Here is a 10,137-nt window from a genome sequence, read left to right on the forward strand (position 1 = left end):
CCTAGGATGATGGATTCATCCTCTTCCTTTCCAGTATCCAGGACTATGAAATCAGTAGGTATGTAAAGGCCCTCAACCTTTACTAATACATCTTCTACTTGTCCATAAGCCTGTCTTCTTGAGCTGTCTGCCATCTCTAGTGAGATTTTAGCAGCTTGTACCCCATAGATTCCCAGTTTCTCTATTACAGAGAGGGGCATGAGGTTTATTCCTGAACCAAGGTCACACAGAGCCTTAAAGATCATGGTGCCTATGGTGCAGGGTATTATGAACTTTCCAGGATCCTGTCTCTTCTGAGGCAATGTCAGTTGATCCAGATCACTTAGTTCATTAATGAACAAGGGAGGTTCAACTTCCCAAGTATCAATGCCAAATAATTTGGCATTCAGCTTCATGATTGCACCAAGAAACTTGGCAGTTTGCTCTTCAGTAACATCCTCATTCTCTTCTGAAGAGGAATACTCATCAGAGCTCATGAAGGGTATAAGGAGGTTCAATGGAATCTCTATGGTCTCTAGATGAGCCTCAGAGTCCTTTGGTTCCCCAGAGGGAAGCTCCTTATTGATCACTGGACATCCCAGGAGGTCTTCCTCCTTGGGATTCACGTCCTTTCCTCTCCTCACAGGTTCGGCCATGGCACTTATGTCAATGGCCTTGCACTCTCCTTTTGGGTTCTCTTCTGTATTACTTGGGAGAGTACTAGGAGGGATTTCAGTGATCCTTTTGCTCAGCTGGCCCACTTGTGCTTCCAAATTTCTAATGGAAGACCTTGTTTCATTCATGAAACTTACAGTGGCCTTAGATAGATCAGAGACTAGATTTGCTAAATTAGAAGCATTTTGTTCAGAGTTCTCTGTCTGTTGCTGAGTGGATGATGGAAAAGGCTTGCTATTGCTAAACCTGTTTCTTCCACCATTATTAAAGCCTTGTTGGGGCTTTTGATCCTTCCATGAGAAATTTGGATGATTTCTCCATGATGAGTTATAGGTGTTTCCATAAGGTTCACCTAAGTAATTCACCTCTGCTATTGCAGGGTTCTCAGGATCATAGGCTTCTTCTTCAGAAGATGCCTCTTGAGTATTGTTGGATGCAGCTTGCATTCCATTTAGACTCTGAGAAATCATATTGACTTGCTGAGTCAATATTTTATTCTGAGCCAATATGGCGTTCAGAGTATCAACTTCAAGAACTCCCTTCTTCATAGGCGTCCCATTACTCACAGGATTCCTTTCAGAAGTGTACATGAACTGGTTATTAGCAACCATGTCAATGAGTTCTTGAGCTTCTGCAGGCGTTTTCTTTAGGTGAATGGATCCACCTGCAGAAGTGTCCAGTGACATCTTTGATAGCTCCGATAAACCATCATAGAATATATCCAGGATGGTCCATTCTGAAAGCATGTCAGAAGGACACTTTTTGGTCAACTGTTTGTATCTTTCCCAAGCTTCATAGAGGGATTCACCTTCTTTCTGTCTGAAGGTTTGAACATCAGCTCTAAGCTTGCTCAGCTTTTGAGGAGGAAAGTACTTGGCTAAGAAAGCCGTGACCAGCTTATCCCAAGAGTTCAGGCTATCTTTAGGTTGAGAATCCAACCATAATCTAGCTCTGTCTCTTATAGCGAAAGGGAAAAGCATGAGCCTGTAGACTTCAGGATCTATTCCATTAGTCTTAACAGTATCACATATCTGCAAGAATTTAGTTAAGAACTGAAAAGGATCTTCAGATGGAAGTCCATGAAACTTGCAGTTCTGCTGCATCAGAGAAACTAATTGAGGTTTCAGCTCAAAGTTGTTTGCTCCAATGGCAGGAATGGAGATGCTTCTTCCATGTAAATTGGAATTAGGTGCAGTAAAGTCACCAAGCATCTTCCTTACATTATTATTATTTTCGGCTGCCATCTCCTCTGCCTGTTCGAAAATTTCTGAAAGGTTATCTCTGGATTGTTGTATTTTAGCTTCTCTTAATTTTCTCTTCAGAGTCCTTTCAGGTTCTGGATCTGCTTCCACAAGAATGTTCTTATCCTTGCTCCTGCTCATATGACAAGGAAGAATGGACAGAAAAATGATAATAATAATAGAGATCCTTTATACCACAGTATAGGGATCCCTTTGTGAGTGGAAGAAAAGAGGGGGAGACAAAGAATGTGATGTAAAGGAAGAAGCATAACTGTACGAATGGAAGATATATGATATGAGATGTTAGGATATGAATGAATAAATAGAATAGGATGAGAGAGAAGGAGGGAATTTTCGAAAATTATTTTTGAAAAGGAGTTAGTGATTTTTGAAAATGGTTTTTGAAAAATTGTTAGTAATTTTCGAAAATTAAGTTTTGAAAATTAAAATAATTAATAAATTAAAATGAAATTTTGAAAAAGGGGGAGGTATTTTCGAAAATTAGAAAGGGAGAATTAGTTAGGTGGTTTTAAGAAACAAACAAAAAGTTAGTTAGTTAGTTGAAACAAATTTTTGAAAAGATAAGAAGTTAGGAAGTTAGAAAAGATATTTTGAAAAGATATTTTTGAAAAAGATAAGATAAGAAGATATTTTTGAAAAGATATGATAGAAATTAGTTTTGAAAAAGATTTGATTTTTAAAATCACAATTAATGACTTGATTCATAAGAAATCACAAGATATGATTCTAGAACTTAAAGTTTGAATCTTTCTTAACAAGCAAGTAACAAACTTCAAATTTTTGAATCAAAACATTAATTATTTATGTTATTTTAGAAAATTATGATATAAGATAAGAAAAAGATTTTTGAAAAATATTTTTGGAATTTTCGAAAATAACTAAGAATTTTGAAAAAGATTTGATTTTTGAAAAAGATTTTGAAAAAGATAAGAATTTCAAATTGAAAATTTGATTTGACTCATGAGAAACAACTTGATTTTAAAAATTTTTGAAAAAGTCAACTCAAATTTTCGAATTTGATGAGAGAAAAAAGGAAAGATATTTTTTTTATTTTTGAATTTTTATGATGCAAGGGAAAAACACTAAAAAGATGCAATGCATGAAATTTTTAGATCAAAACATGTGATGCATGCAAGAATGCTATGAATGTCAAGATGAACACCAAGAACACTATGAATGTCAAGATGAACATCATAGACACAATTTTGAAAAATTTTTAATGCAAAGAAAACATGCAAGACACCAAACTTAGAATTCTTTAATGCTTAGGCACTAAGAATTCAAAAATGCATATGATAAACATGAAAAGACACAAAACAAAAAATCATCAAGATCAAACAAGAAGACTTACCAAGAACAACTTGAAGATCATGATGAACACTATGAATGCATGGAAATTTTCGAAAAAATGCAAGATGCATATGCAAGTGACACCAAACTTATGATATGACTCAAGACTCAAACAAGAAACACAAAATATTTTTTATTTTTATGATTTTCTAATTTTTTTGGATTTTTATTTTATATTTTTCGAAAATAGTCTTGAAAAAGAAAAATAAGGATTCCGAAATTTTTAATATGAATTCCAGGAATCTTGCCATGTTAGTCTAAAGCTTCAGTCCAAGAATTAGACATGGCTCACTAGCCAGCCAAGCTTTCAATGAAAGCTCCAGTCCAAAACACTAGACATGGCCAATGGCCAGCCAAGCTGTGATATATGGAATTACATGCATTGAAGTGATTAGTTGAAGCCTCAGTCCAAAAGAATTTAGACATGGCTTTACAGCCAGCCAGGCTTCAACATGCTTCATGAAACACTAGAATTCATTCTTAAAAATTTTGAATAAAATTTTTTTTTGAAAACATTTTTATTTTTTTCGAAAACAGATGAGAAGATTTTAGAAATATTTTTGAAAAATTTTTGAAAATAAAATAAAAAGAAAATTACCTAATCTGAGCAACAAGATGAACCGTCAGTTGTCCAAACTCAAACAATCCCCGGCAACGGCGCCAAAAACTTGGTGCACGAAATTGTGATCTCCAGGCTCGAACAAATCCTGGTAATGGCTCCAAAGCTTGGTGCTCTGATCTTAATTCATAATTGTCACAACTTCGATACAACTAACCAGCAAGTGCACTGGGTCGTCCAAGTAATACCTTACGTGAGTAAGGGTCGAATCCCACGGAGATTGTTGGTATGAAGCAAGCTATGGTCACCTTGTAAATCTCAGTCAGGAGGATATAAAACAGTTATGGAGTTTTCGAAATTAATATTAAAATAGGGATAGAGATACTTATGTAAATCATTGGTAGGAATTTCAGATAAGCGAATGGAGATGCTTTTCGTTCCTCTGAACCTCTGCTTTCCTGCTATCTTCATCCAATCAATCTTACTCCTTTCCATGGCTGGCTTTATGCAAGGGCATCACCGTTGTCAGTGGCTACATCCCCTCCTCTCAGTGAAAGATATGCTCACATGCTCTGTCACAGCACGGCCATTCATCTGTCGGTTCTCGATCATGCTGGAATAGGATTCACCCTCCTTTTGCGTCTGTCACCAACGCCCAGCACTCGCGAGTTTGAAGCTCGTCACAGTCATTCAATCATTGAATCCTACTCGGAATACCACAGACAAGGTTTAGACTTTCCAGATTCTCTTGAATGCCGCCATCATTCTAGCTTACGCCACGAAGATTCCGGTTAAGAGATCTAAGAGATATTCATTCTAGCTTATTTCATGTAGAACGGAAGTGTTTGTCAGGCACGTGTTCATAGGGGAGATGGTGATGAGCGTCACACATAATCATCACCTTCATCACGTTCTTGGGTGCGAATGGATATCTTAGAAGCGAAATAAGATGAATTGAATAGAAAACAGTAGTACTTGCATTAATCTTTGAGGAACAGCAGAGCTCCACACCTTAATCTATGGAGTGTAGAAACTCTACCGTTAAAAATACATAAGTGAAAGGTCCAGGCATGGCCGAGATGGCCAGCCCCCTAAAACGTGATCAAAGGATCATAAGGTAATCCAAAGATACCTAATACAATAGTAAAAGGTCCTATTTATAATAAACTAGTCACTAGGGTTTACATGAGTAAGTAATTGATGCATAAATCCACTTCCGGGGCCCACTTGGTGTGTGTTTGGGCTGAGCTTAAGTGTAGCACGTGTAGAGGCCATTTGTGGAGTTGAACGCCAGTTTCTGTGCCAGTTTGGGCGTTCAACTCTGGTTTTGAATCCTTTTCTGGCGCTGGACGCCAGATTTGGGCAGAAGGATGGCGTTGAACGCCAGTTTACGTCGTCAATTCTTGGCCAAAGTATGAACTATTATATATTGCTGGAAAGCTCTGGATGTCTACTTTCCAACGCAATTAGAAGCGCGCCATTTTGAGTTCTGTAACTCCAGAAAATCCACTTTGAGTGCAGGGAGGTCAGAATCCAACAGCATCAGCAGTCCTTTTTCAACCTCTGAATCTGATTTCTGCTCAAGTCCCTCAATTTCAGCCAGAAAATACCTGAAATCACAGAAAAACACACAAACTCATAGTAAAGTCCAGAAATGTGAATTTAACATAAAAACTAATGAAAACATCCCTAAAAGTAACTAGATCCTACTGAAAACATACTAAAAACAATGTCAAAAAGCGTATAAATTATCCGCTCATCATACACCCTCCTCAACAACAAGTTCAAACTCCTTAGAAGGGGGCTCTATGACTGGGCTTTCCCATGAACGTTCCGCATCTCCTAAGTTTTTGACCACTTCTTCCTCTTCAATGATTATGGCTTCCTTCACTTGTTCCAGTACAAAGTCATGCTCCTTACTGTCCACCGGAGTTTCTAGTGTCTCCTTTATGCTACGTTCTTCATTAGATTCTCCACATAAAGCCATGGGGTTCCTTGAGTGTCCGAACATCTGGAAGGTAATCGATTTATTGCTTGCTCCAATTAGTGAAGGGTTGCATGAAATTTATTCATTGTTTCCTTGAGACGCTCCTGTGATTCTCGGGTCGATGGATATGGATATGGACATGGTGCGCATGGAAGTGGTGGTTCTTGGGAGTAATTGGATTGGAATTGGGACGGATAAGGGTTAGGGTCATATGGAGGTGAATGGTTGTAGGTGGCTTTTGAGTATGGTGGTTCAAAACTATGTTGAGGAGGTGGTTCATTGGCATATGATGGAGCTTGCTGGTAACTACAAGGGGGTCCACCATATCTATCATCTTGGTACGCACCTCGGAATGGCTCTTGACCATAGTAATTTGGTGGATGTTGGCTGTCACGAAAGGGTCCACCATAACTATTGTCTTGGCATGCATTGTAGGATGGTCATTGCCCATGGTATCTTGGAAGGTGTTGTTGCCGAAAGGGTTGATCAGATCCTCGTGGCTCCTTCTATCTTTGATTATTTTGACCTTGATGCATGTTCTTGTTATAGCTTCCATTCCTTTCAACAGTATTAGAACCAAATTCAAAGCGACGGGGGTGAGAACTCATAGTAAAAAATTAAAAACAAAAATAAAAGCAAATAAACAAGCAAAATAAAATATTTACAATAACCAATAATAAGGTACACGTTTGCAATTCCCCGGCAACGGCGCCATTTTTTTGATGATCGGATTCCTGCCGGTAAAGAATTTTGTAAATATAATCGCGTTGTAAGTATAGTTTCTAAACCAGCAAGGAATCCTTTCATACAAAAGTTTGGTTGTCACAAGTAACAAACCCAATAAAAATAATAACCGAAGTATTTAAACCTCGGGTCGTCTCTCAAGGAATTGCAGGGAAGTATGATTTATTATTGGTTATGGAAAAAGGTATATTTTTGGGTTTTTTGAAATAGAGAACAAGTAATTTAAATGACAAGAAAAATAAATTAATAATTATAAAATCTCTTGGCAAGATATGAGAACTGGAAATTCTATCCTAGTTATCCTTATCAGGTGTGATGAGAATTGTTATTGCTCCCACTTAGTTAACCCTTACTAAATAATGGAAAGTTAAGTGGACTAATTCATTTGATCCTCAAGTCCTAGTCAACTCCTGTAGAAAGACTAGCTTTAGAGCGATCCAAATCAATCAGCAATTCCTAATTTTCAATCAACTGCTGAGTCTGATAACTCAAGTGTTACCAATTACTTAACCAAAGCCAAAAGGGAAAAATATCTTAAATTAAATTAAAAACATTATAAATAGAGTAAAACAATCATAAATCTGAAATACCTCAAATTATATTAAATAGAATATTCAAATCTAACATGGAAAGATTCATAAGCCAACTTGGCAACATAAATAATCAACAAGTAAAAGTATTAGAGTATCCAAAAGTAAAAGAGAAACATAAATTAAAGAACTATAGAACCTGAGATGAAGAAATAACCATAAAATAAGAGAAATTCTAATTCTAAAACCTAAGAGAAATCCTAAGAGAGAGGAGAGGGCCTCTCTCTCTCTAAAACTACATCTAAAACCTAAAATTGTGAATTACGAAAGTTGTATGAATTGTTGTTTGAATTCTTGTATTTTTTTTTATGAATGGATGCATTCCCCCACTTTATAGCCTCTAATCTATGTGTTATGGACCAAAAATTGGGCCAGAAACAGCCCAGAAATTGCCTCCAGTGATTTCTGGTACGTTCAGGTCGCTGCAACGTCACGCGGAAGCGTCGTCTACGCGTTAGCGTGGATTGGGTTTTTGCCAGGTCATGCGTCCGTGTGATCCATGCGTTCACGTCTCCTGGATTCAGGTCAGCTATGGCAAATTATATATCGTTACGAAGCTCCAAATGTTCGCTTTCCAACGCAACTGAAACTGCGTCATTTGGACCTTTGTAACTCAAGTTATGACCGTTTGAGTGCGAAGAGGTCAGGTTGGACAGCTTAGCAATTTCTTCAACTTCTTGTATTCCTTCCACTTTTGCATGCTTCCTTTCCATTCTCTAAGCCATTCCTGTCCTGTAATCTCTGAAATCACTTAACACACATATCACAGCATCGAATGGTAATAAGAAGGGATTAATATTAGCAAATATATGGCGAAAGAAGCATGTTTTCAATCATACCACAAAATCAGAAAGGAGAATGTAAAGCCATGCATTTTGTATAAACAAGTGTATGAAAGATTGATAAAATCCACTCAATTGAGCACAAGATAAATCATAAAATAGCAATTTATCAAATAAACATTGTTTAATAAAAATACTATTTAATTAAATCAGGATCTCGAAATTCTATCAAATAAAGGATCTTACGTTTCGGATGAGTCATAGTGACCTTCCTTCGATGGGAGCCCAGCTCCCTTCATCCTGGGAAACCAAAAACAATTAACAGCAACAAAAACAACTTAAAATAGGCAATATACACCCAAATTCAACATACCCCTGTGCAACAGTCCTTTCATTGGTTTTCTTCTTTTTTTATTCTCTTAAGAATTCATCTATACTTCAGTTCTAATATCAGTTCTGACAATACATGCAAAAGAACATGTTAACAAATATAATTTTGATGATAAAGGATAAGATAGCTTTACAAAGTATCTTACACATTGATAAACCACTATTTTATGGTTTATCTTGTACTCAATTGAGTGGTTTTTATCAACTCTTTACCCACTTATTCATACTATTTGCATGTTTTACATTTTCCTTCCTGGTTTTGTGCTATGATTGAAAACATGCTTCTTTGATCTTATATTTGCTTATTATTAATCCTCTCTTATTACCATTAGATGCCTTGATATGTGTGTTAAGTGTTTTCAGAGATTACAGGGCAGGAATGGCTTGGAGGATGGAAAGGAAGCATGCAAAAGTGGAAGGAATACAATAAGTTGGAGAAATTGCTAAGTTGTCCAGCCTGACCTCTTCGCACTCAAACGTCTATAATTTTAGCTACAGAGGTCCAAATGACGCGATTCCAGTTGCATTGGAAAGCTAACGTCCGGAGCTTCGATTTGATATATAATATGCCAGAGTTGCCTAGAAGCTAGGCGATGCGAACGCGTGATCCACGCGAACGCGTTGCATCTGCGAACTTCACTCCGCGCGGCCGCGTGGACGACGCCTCCGTGTCACTTGTCCGCGACCTGAACGTACCAGAATATGCAGGGGGCGATTTCTGGGCTGTTGTTGACCCAGTTTTCGGCCTGGAAAACACATATTAGAGGCTATAAAGTGGAGGAATGCATCCATTTAGGGGGAGCTCGCCAATTTTCACTTTGCATGATTTAGATTTAGCGTGAGAGTGGTTCTCTCCTCTCTCTCTTAGGATTAGGATTTAGGACTTCTCTTAGTTTTTAAGAGTAACTCTCGATCCAGGTTTAGTATTTACTTTAATTTATATTTCTATGCTACTTTTACTTTAATGCTTTTATTCGTATCTATAAATGTTGCCAATTTGGCTTATGAATTATTCCATGTTACGGATTATTATTTGAGTTAATGATTATTTGAGGTATTTCAGTCTATTATTGTTCTCTTTAATTTAAGTTATTATTGCTTCCCATCTAAGGACATTTTTTATTCCAACAATTTTACTTTTTCCCTTTTTGGTCTTGGTTAAGAAATCAGTAACTCAACATTATTGAACTCAGCATAATTGATAATCGTGATCTTGCTAATTGAACTGAACTTCAATAATCCCAACTTTTTCTTAGGAAATAAATAGGATTCGAAGGTCAACTAATTAGTCCCTTGACTTTTCTTTGTTTTAGCAAAGGTTAACTAAGTGGTATTTAGATTCAACTTTCATTATTGTTGAGAGAAATATCTAAGTTGGACTTCCAATTTCTTTTACCTTGCCAGAAGTTTGCTTTACAGTATTTATATATTTTAATTGCCATCTACTTTACTTGTCATTTAAATCACTTGCTTCTCACCTTCTAAACCCCGATTACAACCTTTATAGCCAATAATAAGAACATACTTCCTTGCAGTTCCTTGAGAAGACGACCCGAGGTTTGAATACTCGGTTAACAATTTTTAAAGGGGTTTGTTACTTGTGACACCCAAAACATTTGTACGAAGGGATTTCTGTCGGTTTAGAGACTATATCTACAACGCGACTATTTTTATGAACTTTTTTACTGGCAAAAATCCTAACGTCAAAAATGGCGCCGTTGCCGGGGAACTGCTAATGTATGCCTTATTATTGGTTATTGTAAATATTTTTCTTTTGCTTGTTTATTTATTTTTGTTTTTCCTTTTTATCTTTATTTGC

At 36.8% G+C, this 10,137-nt stretch overlaps 1 non-coding gene across 1 annotated transcript; it reads left to right on the forward strand.

Moving 5' to 3' along the window:
* Nucleotides 1-1,394: 1,394 nt before the first annotated feature.
* On the forward strand, nt 1,395-1,502 carry LOC148551099 (small nucleolar RNA R71). Its single transcript, XR_015893182.1, has one exon. It is a non-coding gene; the product is annotated as a small nucleolar RNA R71 (small nucleolar RNA).
* Nucleotides 1,503-10,137: the final 8,635 nt, after the last annotated feature.

This window comes from Arachis ipaensis, chromosome B7 (genome assembly GCF_059453495.1).
Source record: "Arachis ipaensis isolate K30076 ecotype BB chromosome B7, ASM5945349v1, whole genome shotgun sequence".
In the NCBI taxonomy this organism is placed as follows: Eukaryota; Viridiplantae; Streptophyta; class Magnoliopsida; order Fabales; family Fabaceae; genus Arachis; species Arachis ipaensis.